This window comes from Moschus berezovskii, chromosome 20, assembly GCF_049115385.1.
Source record: "Moschus berezovskii isolate FMDL1 chromosome 20, NW_MosBer_1.0, whole genome shotgun sequence".
Taxonomy (NCBI): Eukaryota; Metazoa; Chordata; class Mammalia; order Artiodactyla; family Moschidae; genus Moschus; species Moschus berezovskii.
Genome location: NC_142479.1, coordinates 21110255 through 21129782, shown reverse-complemented (window position 1 = coordinate 21129782; position 19528 = coordinate 21110255). Strand labels below are relative to the sequence as shown.

Genomic DNA, 19528 nt, shown 5'->3' with positions numbered 1-19528 from the left:
GTAATATCAGCCTCCATTACACTCTGTCACTCTTTTTCTCTGACCTTGGATGATCCCCTGAATGATTTTTATCTTGTTGGATGTGCTTTTTGTAAGCTAACTGTAGGAAAAGAAAGGGCAAAGTATGACTAAATACCTCTCTGGCCAGGATTCTCCTTTGCACAGTTTTTTCCAAAGAGAAAAACAGTGTGACCCCTCAGTGGGCTCCTGTCCTTACACTTCTCTGGCCTTAAGAAACGCAGTTCTCCTCTTTGTGATTCAGGGACACCACTGAGCCAGCAGAAATCTGCCTTTTCAGGCAAACACAGGTGATGATTTGGAGTCAAAGCTTCATTGATATCATTTTAAGTTGTAAAAACACATAGCATAAAATTTACCACCTTAATCATTTTAACCAGACAGTACAGTAGTGATAAGTGTATTCACATTGTTGTACAACAGATCTTTAGAACTATTTCATCTTGCAAAACTGAATCTCTGTACCCACTAAACACCAACTCTCCTATCCCCCTTTCTCCCAGGCCCTGGCAGCCACCATATCATTGATTTTTAAAGAGAGCTGAGGCACATACAAGTATTCATTATATTGTTCTTTCAGTGTTTAACATGTTCCATGATATCAAGAACAAAAAGTGAAAGGTTAGTTTATGGAAAAGGGCATCAGCTGAGATAGACTGAGGAAGAAAAATATCATAGGCCAAGAAATAAAAGTTGAGAAATCTGAATGGGGAAAAGTCCTCAGAGACTCATTTCTCTTCTCCTTTTCTTGGAACCCCCTTCATACTTCCCCCACTGAAAAGTGATGGGAGGGAACCTCAAAGCCAAAGCTAAATTATTTTTCATCTCTGGATCATCTTTCCTGGTGTGTGTGAAGGGAGCACGAGGGAGAGAACACCGAGCCAAGCAAACACAAAGTCATGCCATTGGGAAACGGGTGTGCAGAAAGGTCCCAGAGGAACACTGTCTGCAGCCAGAGCAAAGGGGCTTCTGGGACATCTGGATATTTACCCACGTTCTTATCATCATGCTCAAGGAAGAAATCATTTTCCAGGCCCTTTGGGTTGCATCAAAGCTTAAAGTTTTTCCTGAGATGTGAAGCATTATCTGGAGACAAAACCACAGCCTCTGCCTCTCAATGCCAAGCTCTTCCACAGTCCCCTGCCCCATACTCACACCCTTTCCTATGCAAAGTCTTCTTGGCCAAATAAACTATTCATCCTTCAAAACCCAGGCCAAAAGCCATATTCTTTGTGAAGTGTACCAGATTTCTCCAGGCAAAGTGAGGTCATTCTTTTTTCTGTCTTCCCAGAGTACTTTATTCACAGTTGATATCACTGTTTTCATGTGTTTCCCCTACCAGACCTTGAGCTCATCAAGAACTGTCTTCTGTTTTTTCAGTGCCCAAGCCTAATGTTGGCACATAACAGGTGTTGGGTACACACTGAATGAATGAAATTCCCAGGGCAGAGGAGTTCAGCATCTGGATGGTACAGAGAGAGAGGGTGGTGGTGGTCCCTTAATAGGCTTCTCCCACCTTAATGTGGCTACTAATCACTGGGGGACCTTGTTAAATGCAGATTCTAACTCAGAAGGGGCCTGAGAGCCTGCACGTCCAACAAGCACAGAGGTGATGTCAGTGCTGCTGGTCTACAGACCATGCTGAGTACCATGACCTCCCAGAGATGGGCTCTCAGACTTTGCTGGGAAGTCACCAAAAGGGCTGCAGGAAGCCCTGAGAAAGGAATGGTGAGTGCTCTGTTGAGGGTGGTGGATGACCCACAAGGGAAACCAACAGACTCCCCATCACCCCCAGTAATACTCTATTTGATCTTTCGAGCAGCTCCAGTATCATGAGGAAAATGGAAAAGAGAGAGCTCTGTCAAGCTCACTACAGCAGGAAAAAATCCCCCTTAGCCATAGGGTTGTGTGCGTGCCTGCTCAGTCACTCTTTTGTGTCTGACTCTTTGCAACCCCACTGACTATAGCCCACCAGGCTCCTCTGTCCTTGGAATTCCCCAGGCAAGAGAACTGGAGTGGGTGGCCATTTCCTACTCCAGGGGAGCTTCCTTACCCAGGGATTAAACCTGCATCTCCTGCATTGGTTTCTATTGGATTCTATGCTACTGAGCCACCTGGGAAGTCCAGGGCTACCCAATTCCATAAAAAAAAAATATGATTCAATCACTCTGTATTCTCCCCAGATGAAACCCATTTAAATACTGATGCAATTCGTAAATCTGATTAAGAACCAAGTGTCCACAGGACATTGGAGACACCTAGAACTAGACATTCAGGGTTAACTAGATGTTCAGGTCTTCTGTAGATAGCATGAGATAATACTGATAGGAGCAAGATGAAGATATGATATGCCTGGCTATGACAGACAATACTTTAAACACCGCAAACTTTTCACTATAGGTCATATTGTATTGCATCAGTCTCAAGAACACCATATGGAGCATCATTCTGTTACTACTATTTTCCCCCAACTTTCTGAGTGTCCGGGACACATGGTTTCTCTTAGGCTTTATTTCCCAAACAGGATGGATGAGAGTAATATGGTACCTTCAAGCCCTAAGAGTTTACCATTCTATGACTCTGTTTTTAGACTCAGAAAGGCCTCTTTTCCCCACAATGAATTCAATAATATTCTCCCTTACACCGAAAACAGGGATGACCTTGCAGGGTGGCAGCTGAATCTGGCACTAGAAAATGCCGGATGATGGCAAGTCCAAATCCAGGACTGTAAGCCCCCTGTATATGAATGAGTTCCATTCTGAGAGCATATTTGTAAGTCCAATTTGTTCATAAGTCCCACAAATTTAGCCTAGGTACCCAACTAACATAAGCGGCTACATGGTACTATAATAGGTTTATAATACTTTTCACACAAATAGCACATAAAAAGCAAACACAGTAGAACATCTGAAATCTTACAGTACAGTACCTTGAAGAGTACAGTGGGACAGTACAACAGCTGGCATACAGTGACTGGCGCCGAGTGAACAGGCAAGAAGAGTTACTCACTGGAGGAGGGAGAGGAGGTGGGAGATGGTAGAGCTGAAAGACTGTCAACATAGAGGACACAGAGGGCAAGCTGCAAGTTCGCTAACACCTGACGTTGACAGCATGCACCTTCCCATCTTTGAAAGTTCAGAACTTGAAGGTTCCGATGTAGGAGACTTACTGTACCAAGCTTTCTGAGAAGCCTTTAGGAAATTTCATCATCGACTTTGCAGACACCAGGAAAAATTTAAGTCAATGAGTCTTACCTATTGAGTGCCTTGGCCTCCTGTGGCAGCCAGGGGGAGTTTCTCTGCTTGGAGGAACTGGCCTTTTATACCGTCTATCAAGAGTTAATTTCAGAGAAAGGCCCAGAAGGAAAGATTTTGAAGGGGCTGATGTGGCTTGCAGGAGACTCAGGTTCAGCAGGAAACACCCTGTGGCTCTAGACAGATGCACAAGGAAACTGCCACATGGCAGGGTTTGGTTGTCTTTTATAATATCTACCAGGAATTAATTTCAGGGAAAGGCCCAGAAAGAGAGATTTTGAGGGGTTGGGATGTGGCTTGGAGGAGACTCAGGTTCAGCAGGAAACACCCTGTGACTCCGGGCACATGCAGGAGGAAACTGCTGAGTGGCAGGGATTGGCTGATACACTGTCACTGACCCTGGATGAGACAAATCCTCTTCTTCTCATTTTCCAGCTTAACTACATGGTCCTGCTGCAGTCATGGAAGGCAAAACTCCAGTCTCTGAGCAGGCTTGTCGCTTTAGCTCTTAACATTAGGAACAGTTAAATGGCTTCTTCCCCATTCCTTTATCCACGGTCCTTTTGATTTCTCTTTTACTTCTCATCCTATCATTGTGGAAGCCAATAGATTCATCTCTGAGGTTTACAATAGTTTTCAAATGTTCACTTTTTGGATGGTCAAATTTTCAAAATACAGTCCCATTTTGCCCACCAGAAAAGTGACAAGAGCTCTGGACTTGTTGTCAGGGGTAGATTAAATTCCTGTTTCTGTCACTGTGTGGCTCTGGCTAGTCACTTCACCTTCTGTTTTCTTGTATACTCTAGTTGCAAAACCAGTGGTTGGCATAGATGATTACTAGGATTCTATGAATGCATACCTTCTACAGGCTGAGCCATTAAAAAACACCAATATCCAAGACCTTATTGATTTAAAGCCCGATTATAATGTTATATACCATCAAGTTCATTAGATCATTATAGGAAGGAAACAGGAAGGTTCAAAGAATACAAAATTTCATGAAAATGGATTTTACAGACAGACAAAATATAAACTTCTTTATAAAATTATACTTTGCATTGGAAATACTCTGGGGGACTGTCAGGAATTCATCACCCCAAAACCAGTCCCCTGAATTTACCTTCCAAAAAGTGATACTCCTTTTCTCTGGCTGATACAAGGTAGTTAGAAGCTGCTTCTCTTGTGATGAATCCAGGCAAATGAGCCGGGCATCTCAAAAGAAGGCAGCTGTCCAGGAAAGGCAAGTGAGGGACTGCAGGCTCTTCTTGTTTTCTTTGAAAGACATTTCTGCCTCTCAGCCAAGTTTTTCTTTGTCTGACCATTCCCTGAACTTTGGTGCATGATTCTCAAGGCTCTCACCTCTGGGTTTCATGCTTTATGAGTTAATGAAGCTGTATCTTTAGGTGAATCTTGGCATAGTTGGTTCTGAAAAATTACAAGATGGAAATTCCTTCTAGAAGACTGTGTAGGATAACACTGTCTTCCTATGTGCATATAGTGAGCAACTGGAGTCAGGGTTACAGGTCTGACTGTCCCTGGCTCTTGGTCATCTTATGATGCGATATGTCTTAGGTTTGAATTTTTTTGGAATGGGCAGAGATGGGGTATTGTCAGCTCCAGACTGAGCTGGTCCTCCTTTTGCTCTGGGTGTGAAGCAGACCTGGAGGCATCACAGTGGACATGTAACTGTCCTATGGCTAATTAATATTTTCAGAGCTTTGCTGACATGGGATGACATATGTTCCTGGACTTATCTCAATCTAGTTATATCCGTTTAGCGCAGCTAGATGCCTCCCCATTAGGGAACTGGCCTGAGAAATAGAGTCTGGAAGACAAGTAGTCCAGTCTAAAAAGGTCAACAGTTTCTTATACTTCAGCACAGAGAGTTCAAGACATTTTAGTAATAGCAGCATCAGAAAATACCTGATGCCGAATGCTCAGCTTCTCTGTATACTTGTGGCAAATCAAATCTCAGAGATGGAGTTTGGGGTGAAGTATAAAAGGATAGCTTTATTGTTTTGTCAAGCAAAGGGGGCCACAGTGGGCTAATACCCTCAAAACCATGTGTCCGCACTTGGGGAAGATAGTGAGAAGTTTTATAATAATTGTTCAAAGAGGGCATGATCAGCTCATGGACATTCTTCTGATGGGTTGGTAGTGAGGTAAGTAGCAGTGCACATCGTCATTCTTTAGGTCCAACTGATCTGGGATCTACATGCCTGTGGGCAGCATACTATTTTTAACCATTACCTGGAAAGGGTTTCAGTATCGCAAAACAGGTCAAAGATACTGTGTGCATCCAGTGATGGGGAAACAGGACTTTGCCCCAAGGCTGCTCTTGACTTTATTTCTCTCACCTGCTTCCATGGTGGTAAGAATGCTCATTCCCAGGTCTGGCAAAGCTTTCACTGATAGGCCACTCAATGTGCTGCTAATATTAGACTAGGCCTCATTAACACTGTCAAAAGGTTCCAGGTCACCTGTCTCACTGGTCTCTTGTGGTCCAGGAAAATATTCCCTCTTGTTCCTTCTTCCCATGTCCAGAGTTACACTATTACAATCATTGATCTCATACGGAACTATATGTCATCACTCTATCAAAAGCTCAGTCACAGGTGTGCTTATGCAATAAGGAATAATTTTGTAAAACAGGTAAAACAGAGACTGAGCCAGGCCTGTCTTTGTGTGTTTGAGGGTCTGCTGTGGACGCGCAGGTCAGAGGTGGCCTGCTCCAGGGACTGGGGCTCTGGCAGCAGCAATCCTGGGAGACACAGTGAGTGGCATGAGTCCTCTACAGTGACCCAATCGGTCCCTGGCCATATGACTGAATCTGCTGAGCTCATGTGATTTGCTATTATTGCTTGATTACATAAAGACTTTGGTAAGAATCCTAAAAGTTTAATACTGTCAGGATATAACTTGGTATGATTATTTTGTCCTCAACAAATGGGAGCTGTTTTTTATCAGTTGTCCCTTTTCTGGAGTTATCCACATATCCTGGTCCCAAATTTGGTATATTTGTTGAATATACCAAATAAACATGAAGTTTTAATTTCTCTGTGGGCATGGCTAGTATTGGTTGTTTCTTTTATATAATAGCTATAGGTATCTCTGTTTGATCATAATCAGAATGTAAATTGTGTCCCAGTCCATTCATATTATTCAGTTCAGTTCAGTCGCTCAGTTGTGTCCGACTCTTTGTGACCCCATGAATCACAGCACGCCAGGCCTCCCTGTCCATCACCAACTCCCGGAGTTCACTCAAACTCATGTCCATCGAGTCAGTGATGCCATCCAGCCATCTCATTCTCTGTCATCCCCATCTCCTCCTACCCCCAATCCTTCCTAGCATCAGACTCTTTTCCAGTGAGTCAACTTGATGCATGAGGTGGCCAAAGTATTGGAGTTTCAGCTTTAGCATCAGTCCTTCCAATGAACACCCAGGATTGATTTCCTTTAGGATGGACTGGTTGGATCTCCTTGCAGTCCAAGGGACTCTCAAGAGTCTTCTCCAGCACCACAGTTCAAAAGTATCAATTCTTCGGCGATCAGCTTTCTTCACAGTCCAACTCTCACATCCATACATGACCACAGGAAAAACCATAGCCTTGACTAGACGGACCTTTCTACACCAAGTCAATAAAATTATGTTACGGACATTTAAATTTTTGGCTTGATCTTCTTGAACAGAATGACATACTTTTTGAAAGTCGGGTCCATCTAAGGGTGACACTAACCAAGGCAGTCCGTGAATGGAGGATGATGGTAGGGCTCCACAGACCCAACAGTCTGACCAGTTTTGGAACATTGCATAATATTGTGCCCATGAAATGAAAACATTATCGTGTGTCCAATCTAAAGGCACTTCAGTTCAGTTCAGTTCAGTTCAGTCGCTCAGTCATGACCGACTCTTTGCGACCCCGTGAATCACAGCACGCCAGGCCTCCCTGTCCATCACCAACTCCCGGAGTTCACTCAAACTCATGTCCATCGAGTCGGTGATGCCATCCAGCCATCTCATTCTCTGTCGTCCCCGTCTCCTCCCACCCCCAATCCCTCCCAGCATCAGAGTCTTTTCCAGTGAGTCAACTCGTCACATGAGGTGGCTAAAGTATTGGAGTTTCAGCTTTAGCATCAGTCCTTCCAATGAACACCCAGGATCGATCTCCTTTAGAATGGACTGGTTGGATCTCCTTGCAGTCCAATTGACTCTCAAGAGTCTTCTTCAGCACACTTGCAAAGTCATTATTACATTAAGAAGAACAAAATAGAGTAGTGTGTGTCTGAGCATGTTGCGTTAAAAGAGTTATTTTCTGGGCCCTTTGGACACGATCTTGGTTCCACTATAACTACATAGCTGCAATATTTGTGCCATCACTTGGCACCACTGACATAATACTCAAAGCAGGAGCCTTGACTAATTTTACAAGACAAACTTTAAATGATAGTACACTGGCGACGGCTGCTTTACATTCAGAACAAGCTTTACTGCGCAAAGCTGTACTCCAAAACAGAATGGCGTTAGATATATTAAATGGCTGCACAGGGAGGAACCTGCGCCATAATTCATACAGAATGTTGTGTATATATACATGATTACTCACAAAATGTGTCTGATTCTCTTTAAGATATGACAAATCAAGTCCAGGAGATGGCTGATTCTGCTTCTCCTTTTGGGACTGGCTTATGGAACTGAATATCAGCCTCCATCTTGTGGAAACCGCTGGTCCTCATTGGAAGCCTTATTTTGCTCTTATTGCTTTTTGGCCCTTATATTCTAAATCATCTCTCTTGCTTTGTAATGTCTTGCATAGAAGCTATCAAACTTCAAATGGTTATGGAAATGGAGCCTAAGATGATATATTGGAATCCACTGGATCGCCCCACTCATGGAGAACCTAACTGCCATCCCCTAACAATGTCCCTACACAGCTGGAAGAAGCCAGATTGGTCATCACCCTTTTCCCCATAATGGCAGTTAGAGTCTCCATCTCTAGAAGAGTGGATTGAGGTAGAAGTTGCTAGGCAGTCAGTGTAGAACTCTGAGACCTCTGTCTTGTTTTCAGTTAACATCTCACTCCATTATAGCCTTAGACTTATAGCCTAAGACTATATCATTTGTTTTGAATTCCTGGAATGTGTCCTTGGTCTGATAAATTATCAGCATTCAGGAAGGGCAGTAATTAACTTTTGCTCCATATGCCTAAAGGAAAAACAACTGGTGATCATTAATCTTAAGCCTATACATCGCTTCCCTGGTGGCTCAGAGGTTAAAGCGTCTGCCTCCAATGCGGGAGACCTGGGTTCAATCCCTGGGTCGGGAAGATCCCCTGGAGAAGGAAACGGTAACCCACTCCAGTATTCTTGCCTGGAGAATCCCATGGATGGAGAAGCCTGGTAGGCTACAGTCCACGGGGTCGCATAGAGTCGGACACGACTGAGTGACGGAACGGAACGAACGGATACATTTGGTCCATTGTAAAATGGCCAGGGGGCATGAAAAAGGGTGGTGACTTAATCTGAGTATCAAGAGAAGCCCAGAGATGTTAAGCTAAACATCTTGACCTTTAAACTGATTGGTTAGAAATAACATGATTTAAGGACAGGAGCCAACCAAAAATGTACAGATTGAGGATATAAAAACTGCTGCAAGTTCCACCTTTGGGGGACTTTTTACCCACTCTTAGTGTCTTTGCCAAGATCTTTGTACTTTCCTCCCCTCTAATAAACCCTTTTCATTTGCTACAGTGAGTGTTAGGGTGTTCATGGATTCCATTCTTCAGCTCTGTGAACAAGAACTGGGATTCCTGTTTCACTCTTGGAGGAGGTTGCCATTAGCCCCTGTACAGAGCCACTAAACAGGTGACCCACCAACTGGAGAACAACGATACCAAAGAAGTTCTGGCACTGTTGTGAAAGTACTAGGGCCCACACCAGAGTTCCCAACCTGGGCATCCAAAAGGAACTGAGAACCCCCAGGGAATTGGACTTTCAAATCCACTTGGATTTGATTACAGAACTTCCATAGGACTGGGGAAGTAGACTTGGAGGGCACACACAAAACCTTGGGCATACCATGACCCAGGAGAAAGGAGCAGTGACCCCACAAGAGACAGAACCAGACTTGCCTGTGAGTATTTAGGAGTCTCCAGCGGAGGCGTGGGTCAACAGTGGCCTGCTATGGGGTCAGGGACACTGACTGCAGTCCTGGAAGGTGCAGCATGCTGGCACAAGTCCTTTTGGAGGAGTCACCATTATCCCCGCACAGTAGGCCAAGCTACAGAGAGGGAATACAGCCCCACTCATCAGCAGGAAATTGGATTAAAGTGTTACTGAGCATGGCCTTGCCCACCAGAGCAAGATCTAGCTTCCCCACAGCCAGTCCCTCCCATCAGGAAGCTTCCATAAATCTCTTATCCTCATCTATCAGAGGGCAGACAGAATGAAAACCACAATCACAGAAAACTAACCAAACTGATCATATGGACCACAGGCTTTTCTAACTCAGTGAAAATATGAGCCATGCCATGTAGGGCCACCCAAGACATATGCTACTAAAGTCATGCTCAAAATTCTCCAAGCCAGGCTTCAACAATACGTGAACCGTGAACGTCCAGATGTTCAAGCTGGTTTTAGAAAAGGCAGAGGAACCAGAGATCAAATTGCCAACATCTGTTGGATCATGGAAAAAGCAAGAGAGTTCCAGAAAACATCAATTTCCGCTTCATTGACTGTACCAAAGCCTTTGACTGTGTGGATCATAATAAACTGTGGAAAATTCTGAAAGAGATGGGAATACCAGACCACCTGACCTGCCTCTTGAGAAACCTGTATGCAGGTCAGGAAGCAACAGTTAGAACTGGACATGGAACAACAGACTGGTTCCAAATAGGAAAATGAGTGCGTCAAGGCTGTATATTGTCACCCTGCTTATGTAACTTATATGCAGAGTACATCATGAGGAACGCTGGGCTGGAAGAAGCACAAGCTGGAATCAAGATTGCCGGGAGAAATATCAATAACCTCAGATATGCAGATGACACTACCCTTATGGCAGAAAGTGAAGAAGAACTAAAGAGCCTCTTGATGAAAGTGAAAGAGGAGAGTGAAAAGGTTGGCTTGAAGCTCAACATTCAGAAAACAAAGATCATGGCATCTGGTCCCATCACTTCATGGGAAATAGATGGGGAAACAGTGGAAACAGTGTCAGACTTTATTTTTTGGGGCTCCAGAATCACTGCGGATGCTGATTGCAGCCATGAAATTAAAAGACACTTACTCCTTGGAAGGAAAGTTATGACCAACCTAGATGTCATATTAAAAAGCAGAGACATTACTTTGCCAACCAAGTTCCGTCTAGTTGAGGCTATGGTTTTTCCCATGGTCAAGTATGGATGTGAGAGCTGGACTGTGAAGAAAGCTGATCGCTGAAGAATTGATGCTTTTGAATTGTGGTGTTGGAGAAGACTCTTGAGAGTCCCTTGGATTGCAAAGAGATCCAACCAGTCCATTCTAAAGGAGATCAGTTCTGGGTGTTCATTGGAAGGACTGATGCTAAAGCTGAAACTGCAATACTTTGGCCACCTCATGCAACGAGTTGACTCACTGGAAAAGACTCTGATGCTGGGAGGGATTGGGGGCAGGAGGAGAAGAGGACAACAGAGAATGAGATGGCTAGATGGCATCACCGACTCGATGGACATGAGTTTGAGTGAACTCCAGGAGTTGGTGATAGACAGGGAGGCCTGGTGTGCTGTGATTCATGGGGTTGCAAATAGTCGGACACAACTGAGCGACTGAACTGAACTGAACTGAAGATGGATGGGTCATGGTGGAGAGTTCTGACAAAATGTGGTCCACTGGAGAAGGGAATGGCAAACCATTTCAGTATTCTTGTCTTAAGAGCCACATGAAGAGTGTGAAAAGGCAAAAAGATATGATACTCAAACATGAACTCCCCAGGTCAGTAGGTGCCCAATATGCTACTGGAGAAGAGGGGAGAAATAGCTCCAGAAGGAATGAAGAGGCTGAGTCAAAGTGGAAAGAATGCCCACTTGTGGATGTGTCCAGTGGTGAAAGTAAAGTCTGATGCTACAAAGAACAATATTGCATAGGAACCTGGAATTTAGGTCCATGAATCAAGGCAAACTGGAAGTGGTCAAACAGGAGATGGCAAGAGTGAACATCGACGTTTTAGGAATCAGTGAACTAAAATGGATGGGAATGGGTGAATTTAATTCAGATGACCATTATATCTATGACTGTGGGCAAAATCCCTTTGAAAAAATGGAGTGCCTTCATTGAAAACAAGAGTCCAAAATGCAGTACTTGGGTTCAATCTCAAAACAACAGAATGATTTTTTTTCTGTCGGTTCATTTCCAAGGAAAACCATTCAATATCACAGAAATCTAAGTCTATGCCTGAACTACCAATGCCAAAGAAACTGAAGTTGAATGGTTCTGTGAATACAAGACCTAGAACTAACACCAAAAAAAGATGTCCTTTTCATAATAGGAGACTGGAATGCAAAAGTAGGAAGTGAAGAGATACCTGGAGTAACAGGCAAGGTTAGCCTTGGTGTACGAAATGAAACGGAGTAAAGACTAACAGAGTTTTGCCAAGAGAACGCAATGTTCATAGCAAACATCCTCTTCCAACAACACAAGAGAAGACTCTACACATGAACATCATCAGATGGTCAATCAAGATCAGATTGATTACATTCTTTGTAGCTGAATATGGAGAAGCTCTATACAGTCAGCAAAAACAAGACCAGGAGCTGACTGTGACTCAGATCAAGAACGCCTTATTACAAAACTCAGACTTAAGTTGAAGGAAGTAGGGAAAACCACTAGCCCATTCAGGTATGACCTAAATCAAATCCTTCACAATTATACAGTGGAAGTGACAAACAGATTCAAGGGATTAGATCTGATAGACAGAGTTCCTAATGAACTATGGATGGAGGTTTGTAACATTGTACAGGAGGCTGTGATCAAAACCATCCCTAAGAAAAAGAAAGGCAAAAAGGGAAAACAGTTGTCTGAGGAGGCCTTACAAACAGCTGAGAAAAGAGAAGTGAAAGGCAAAGGAAAGATATACCCATCTGAAGGCAGAGTTCCAAAGATTAGCAAAGAGAGATAAGAACGTCTTCCTAAGTGAACAATGCAAAAAAAAAAAAGAGGAAAACAATAGAATGGGAAAGATTAGAGATTGCTTCAAGAAAATTAGAGATACCAAGGGAACATTTCATGCAAAGATGGGCACACTAAAGGACAGAAATGGTATGGACCTATCAAAAGAAGGGATTAAGAAGAAGTGGCAAGAATATACAGAAGTGCTATACAAAAAAAGGTCTTAATGACCCAGATAACCACAATGGTGTGATCAATAGACATCCTGGAGTGTGAAGTCAAGTAAGACTCATCACCACAAACAATACTAGTGGAGGTGATGAAATTCAAGTTGAGCTATTTCAAATCCTAGAAGATGATGCTGTTAAAGTGCTACACTAAATATACCAGCAAATTTGGAAAACTCAGCAGTGGCCACAGGATTGGGAAAGGTCAGTTTTTCATTCCAATTCCAAAGAAAGGCAATGCCAAAGAATGTTCAAACTACCGCACAATTTCACTCATTTCACATGCTAGCAAAGTAATGCTCTAAATCCTTCAAGCTAGGCTTCAGCAGTACGTGAACTGAGAACTTCCAGATGTACAACCTGGGTTTAGAAAAGGCAGAGGAACCAGAGATCAAATTGCCAACATCTCTTGGATCATAGAAAAAGCAAAAGAATTCCAGAAAAATCTGCTTCATTGACTACGTTAAAGCCTTTGACTGTGTTGATCACAACAAACTGGAAAATTCTTAAAGAGATGAGCATACCAGACCACCTTCCCTGCCTCCTGAGAAACCTGTCTGCAGGTCAAGAAGCAGCAGTTAGTACCTGACATGAAACAATAGACTGGTTCCAAACTGGGAAAGGAGTACGTCAAGGCTGCATGTTATCACTCCGCTTTTCTATGCAAAGTACATCATGCGAAATGCTGGGCTGGATGAAGCACAAGCTGGAATCAATTGCTGGGAGAAATATCAGTATCCTCTTATAAGCAGATGACATCACCCTTATGGCAGAAAGCAAAGAGGAATTAAAAAAATCTCTTGATGAAGGTGAAAAAGGAAACTGAAAAGACTGGCTTAAAAACTCTACATTTAAAAAATAAAGATTATGGCATCCAGTCACATGTCATGGCAAATAGATGGAGAAACAATGGAAACAGTGACAGACTTTATTTTCTTGGGTTCCAAAATCACTGTGGACAGTGATTGCAGCCATGAAATTAAAAGATTCTTGCTCCCGGGAAGAAAACAATGACAAAACTAGACAGTGTTTTAAAAAGCAGAGACGTTACTTTGCTGACAAAGGTCCGTATAGTCAAAGTTATGGTGTTTTTTCTAGTAGTCATGCATTAATGTGAGAGTTGGACCATAAAGAAGGCTAAGCACTGACGAATTGATGCTTTTGAACTGTGATGTTGGAGAAGACTCTTGACAGTCCCTTGGACTGCAAAGAGATCAAACCAGTCAATCTTAAAGGAAACCAATCTTGAATATTCATTGGAAGGACTGATGCTGAAATTGAAGCTCTAATATTTTGGCCACCTGATGAGAAGAGTCAACTCATTGGAAAAGACCCTGATGCTGGGAAGGATAGAAGGCAGGAGGTGAAAGGAATGACAGAGGATGAGATGGTTGGATGGCATCACTGACTCAATGGACATGAGTTTGAGCAAGCTCCAGGAGATGGTGAAACACAGGGAAGCCTGGCATGCTGCAGTCCACGGGGTCACAAAGAGCTGGTCATGACTGAGTGACTGAACAATAACAATGATTTAATTGTCCCCAGCATACGGGAGCCTTTAAATTTAAATGACCATCAGATCAGTTCAGTTCAGTTCAGTTGCTCCGTTGTGTCCGACTCTCCGCGACCCCATGAATCACAGCACGCCAGGCCTCCCTGTCCATCACCAACTCCCGGAGTTCACTCAAACTCATATCCACAGAGTCGGTGATGCCATCCAGCCATCTCATTCTCTGTCGTCCCCTTCTCCTCCCGCCCCCAACCTTTCCCAGCATCAGAGTCTTTTCCAGTGAGTCAACTCGTCGCATGGCATGGCCAAAGTATTGCAGTTTCAGCTTTAGCATCAGTCCCTCCAATGAACACCCAGGATTGATCTCCTTTAGAATGGACTGGTTGGATCTCCTTGCAGTCCAAGGGACTCTCAAGAGTCTTCTCCAACACCACAGTCCAAAAGCATCGATTCTTCTGCGATCAGCTTTCTTCACAGTCCAACTCTCACATCCATACATGACCACGGGAAAAGCCATTGCCTTGACTAGATGGACCTTGGTTGGCAAAGTAATGTCTCCGCTTTTTAATATACTATCAAGGTTGGTCATAACTTTCCTTCCAAGGAGCAAGCGTCTTTTAATTTCATGGCTGCAATCAGCATCTGCAGTGATTCTGGAGCCCAAAAATGTCTGACACTGTTTCCACTGTTTTTCCATCTATTTCCCATAAATGACCATAACTTGGTGTTAATCTCCTGCAGCATCTGATCTTTATCCAAAGATTGATTACAAAGTTAGGTTTCAGAAACAAACTTGGAGTGTTCTTCTGACAATTTAATAAAATCTTGTAACAGCATAACATAATAGCAAGGAACTATCCAGGAAATGGGTCTTGGTAAACACAGAACTTTATTAACAAAACTAGAATTTAAAATTCAGTGAAACCTAGTTTTCCTAAAGTTACCCCCATTTTCATCAAGTATATGTGGGTGTGCTAAGTTGCCTCAGTTGTGTCTGACTCTTTGCAACCTTATGGACAGAGGAGTCCATAAGGCTCCTCTATCCATGGGATTCTCCAGGCAAGAATACTGAAGTGGGTTGCCAGGCTCTCCCCCAGAGGATCTTCTGGACCCAGGGATCGACCTTGCATCTCTTAAGTCTCTTGGATTTGGCAGGCAGGTTCTTTACTACTAACGCCACCTGGGAAGTAATTCATCAAGTACGGCCAAGAATAATTTGTTTTTAAAATAAGTTTGGTCCATTGACCGTGTATGTTCTTCCACATTGACCCTGGTGTAATTCCTTTGAAGGAGTCTCAGACTATATTTCCAAAAGGCATGCCACCAGATTTTGCCTAGGTGGATTTCTTTCTTCAGAAGTCCCCAAAATATCAAGATTCCTACACATGCCAGGAGAAGTCTTTCTCATTCTCCTGATAAAACTGCTCGGAACCCACGAATCTCTAATTTTTGAAGGGAACAGACACAGAGAAAAGAAAAATATCTTGATTTTACTCACAGAGGCTGAGCTTACCAAATTGTGGTAAATCATTACCAACTTGAGGGGGAGGGCTTCCCTATTTATGAAAAACACAGATCAAAACCAGTAATGCTTCAGGCAAAACCCATAAAATTACAACCATATTCACCAGTCCATTTAGTAACCAACACTCTTAATCCTTTTGTTAACTTTTTAAAATGAAATTATCACATTTTTCCTTAATATTTTTTCTTTCTTACCAGTTCCCCAGCATAACTTGAGATTTTTAATAATAAAACAATAGCTGTCTATAAATCATTCAGTTCAGTTCAGTTCAGTCGCTCAGTCGTGTCTGACTCTCCGCGACCCCATGAATCATAGCACGCCAGGCCTCCCTGTCCATCACCAAGTCCCGGAGTTCACTCAGACTCAAGTCCACAGAGTCAGTGATGCCATCCAGCCATCTCATCCTCGGTCGTCCCCTTCTCCTCCCGCCCCCAACCCTTCCCAGCATCAGAGTCAGAAAGACTTAAAAAGTCACAGTTAAGCATTTGGTCACAATTTGACAAAAGAAAATGAGTTGTTGTTATGTGCAACAGTTTTAAATAACTAGAATTGTGACTGATAGCAATTTACTAGAGCATAGATCACAGCTTTGTCATGGTGAAGAGGCTTGCATAACTCAATGAAGCTATGAACCATGTTGTGTAAGGCCACCCAAGATGGACAGGTCATAGTGACGAGTTCTAACAAAACATGGTCCACTGGAAGAGGGAATGGCAAACCACTCCAGTATTCTTCCATGAAAACCCCATGAACAATATGAAACAGCAAAACGATATGACACCAGGAGCTGAGCCCCGTTAGGTGAAGGCGTCCAACACGCTACTGGAGAAGAGTGGAGGGCGAGTACTAACTGCTCCTGAAAGAAGGAAGCAGTTGGGCTGAAGAGGAAATGACTCTCATTTGTGGATGTGTCTGGTGGTGAAAGTAAAGTACAATGCTAAGAAAAACAATATTCCATTGGAACCTGGAATGTTAGGTCCATGAATCAAAATAGATTGGAAGTGGTCAAACAGCAGATGGCAGGAATGAACATCAACATCTTAGGACTCCATGAACTAAAAAGGAAGGGAATGGATGAATTTAACTCAGATGATCATTATATCTACTACTGTGGGCAAGAATCCCTTAAAAGAAATGGAGTTGCCCTCATGGTCAACAAAAGTGTGCAAAATGCAGTACTTATTTACAATCTCAAAAACAAGAGAATGATCTTGGTTCATTTCCAAGGAAAACCAATCAACCTCACAGTAATCCAAATATATGCCCCAACCACTAATTGCAGAAGAAGCTGAAGTTGACTGGTTCAATGAATCAAGACTTTCTAGAATTAACACCAAATAAAGAGATGTCCTTTTCATCACAGGCGATTAGAATGCAAAAGTAGGAAGTCAAGAGACATCTGGAGTAACAGGCAAGTTTGACCTTGGAGTACAATATGAAAAAGGCCAAAGGCTAACAGAATTTTGTCAAGAGAACACATGGTTCATAGCAAACACCCTCTTCCAACAAAACAAGAGTCAGCTCTACATATGGACATCACCAGATGGTCAATGCCAAAATCAGATTGATTACATTCTTTGTAACGGAAGATGGAGAACAGTTAGTGAAAAGAAGACCTGGAGCTAACTGTGGCTCAGATCAAGAACTCCTTATTGCAAAATTCAGACTTAAATTGATGAAAGTAGGGAAAACCACTCAGAGAAGGCAATGGCACCCCACTCCAGTACTCTTGCCTGGAAAATCCCATGGATGGAGGAGCCAGGTAGGCTGCAGTCCATGGGATCGCTAAGAGTCAGACACGACTGAGCGACTTTCACTTTTCGCTTTCGTGCATTGGAGAAGGACATGGCAGCCCACTCCGGTGTTCTGGCCTGGAGAATCCCAGGGATGGCGGAGCCTGGTGGCTGCCGTCTATGGGGTTGCACAGAGTCGGACACGACTGAAGCGACTCGGCAGCAGCAGCAGCAGGGAAAACCACTAGCCCATTCAATTCAGTTCAGTTCAGTTCAGTCGCTCAGTCATGACCGACTCTTTGCGACCCCATGAATCACAGCACGCCAGGCTTCCCTGTCCATCACCAATTCCCGGAGATCACTCAAACTCATGTCCATCGAGTCAGTGATGCCATCCAGCCATCTCATTCTCTGTCGTCCCCTTCTCCTCCCGCCCCCAATCTTTCCCAGCATCAGAATCTTTTCCAGTGAGTTGACTCTTCGCATCAGGTGGCCAAAGTATTGGAGTTTCACCTTCAGCATCAGTCCTTCCAATGAACACCCAGGACTGATCTCCTTTAGAATGGACTGGTTGGATCTCCTTGCAGTCCAAGGGACTCTCAAGAGTCTTCTCCAGCACCACAGTTCAAAAGCATCAATTCTTCGGCACTCAGCTTTCTTCATAGTCCAACTCTCACATCCATACATGACCACTGGAAAAACCATAGCCTTGACTAGACGGACCTTGGTTGGCAAAGTAATGTCTCTGCTTTTTAATATACTATCTAGGTTGGTCATAACTTTCCTTCCAAGGAGTAAGCGTCTTTTAATTTCATGGCTGCAATCAGCATCCGCAGTGATTTTGGAGCCCCCAAAAAACAAAGTCTGACACTGTTTCCACTGTTTCCCCATCTATTTCCCATGAAGTGATGGGACCAGATGCCATGATCTTAGTTTTCTGAATGTTGAGCTTCAAGCCAACCTTTTCACTCTCCTCTTTCACTTTCATCAAGAGACTTTTAAGTGTATGACCTAAATCAAATCCATTATGTTTATACAATGGAAGTAATGAATAGATTTAAGGGATTATATCTGATAGATAGAGTGCCTGAAGAACCATGGATGGATATTCATAACATTGTATAGGAGGCAGTGACCAAAACCATCCCAAAGAGAAAGAAATGCAAGAAGGCAAAGTGATTGTCTGAGGAGAACTTACAAAGGACTGGGAAAAGAAGAGAAGTGAAAGGCAAGGGAGAAAGAGAATACAGAGTTTCAGAGAAAAGCAGGGAGAGATAAAAAGACCTTTTTAAATGAACAGTGCAAAGAAATAGAGGAAAACGATAGAATGGGAAAGACTAGAGATCTCTTCAAGAAAATTAGAGATACCAAGGGAACATTTCATGCAAAGATGGGCTCGATAAAGGACAGAAACAGTGAGAACCTATCAGTAGCAGAAGAGATTAAGAAGAGGTGGCAAGAATACACAGAAAGTGAACGTGAAAGTGAAGGTTGCTCAGTCATGTCTGACTCTTTGTGACCTCATGGACTATACAGTCCATGGAATTCTCCAGGCCACAATACTGGAGTGGGTAGCCTTTCCCTTCTCCAGGGGATCTTCCCAACCCAGGGATCGAACCAAGGTCTCCTGCCTTGTAGGCTGATTCTTTACCAGCCGAGCCACAAGGGAAGCCCAGAATACACAGAAGAACTATACAAAAAAGGTCTTAATGACCCAGAAAATCACAGTGGTGTGATCATTCATCTAGAGCCAGACATCCTGGAGTGTGAAGTTAAGTGGGCCTTAGGAAGCATTACTACAAATAAAGCTAGTGGAGATAATGGAATTCCAGATGAGTCATTTAAAATCCTAAAAGATGATGCTATTAAAGTGCTGCACTAAATATGTAATCAGATTTGGAAAACCCAGGAGTGGCCACAGGACTGGAAAAGGTCAGTTTTCATCCCAATTCCAAAGAAGGGCAGTGGTAAAGAATGTTTCAAACTATCTGACAATTGCGCTCACTTCCCATGCTAGTACGGACTCTCAAAATCCTTCAAGCTAGGCATCAGCAATACTTGAATTGAGAACTTCCAGATGTACAAGCTGGGTTTAGAAAAGGCAGAGGAATAGAGATCAAATTGCC

The 19528-nt window shown here is 43.2% G+C and overlaps 1 long non-coding RNA gene across 2 annotated transcripts in view; it reads left to right on the top strand.

Moving 5' to 3' along the window:
* LOC129539148 (uncharacterized) overlaps positions 1 to 19528 on the top strand; it is a 47494-nt gene that overhangs the window by 6259 nt on the left and 21707 nt on the right. The gene's annotated exons all lie outside the window — the stretch shown is intronic.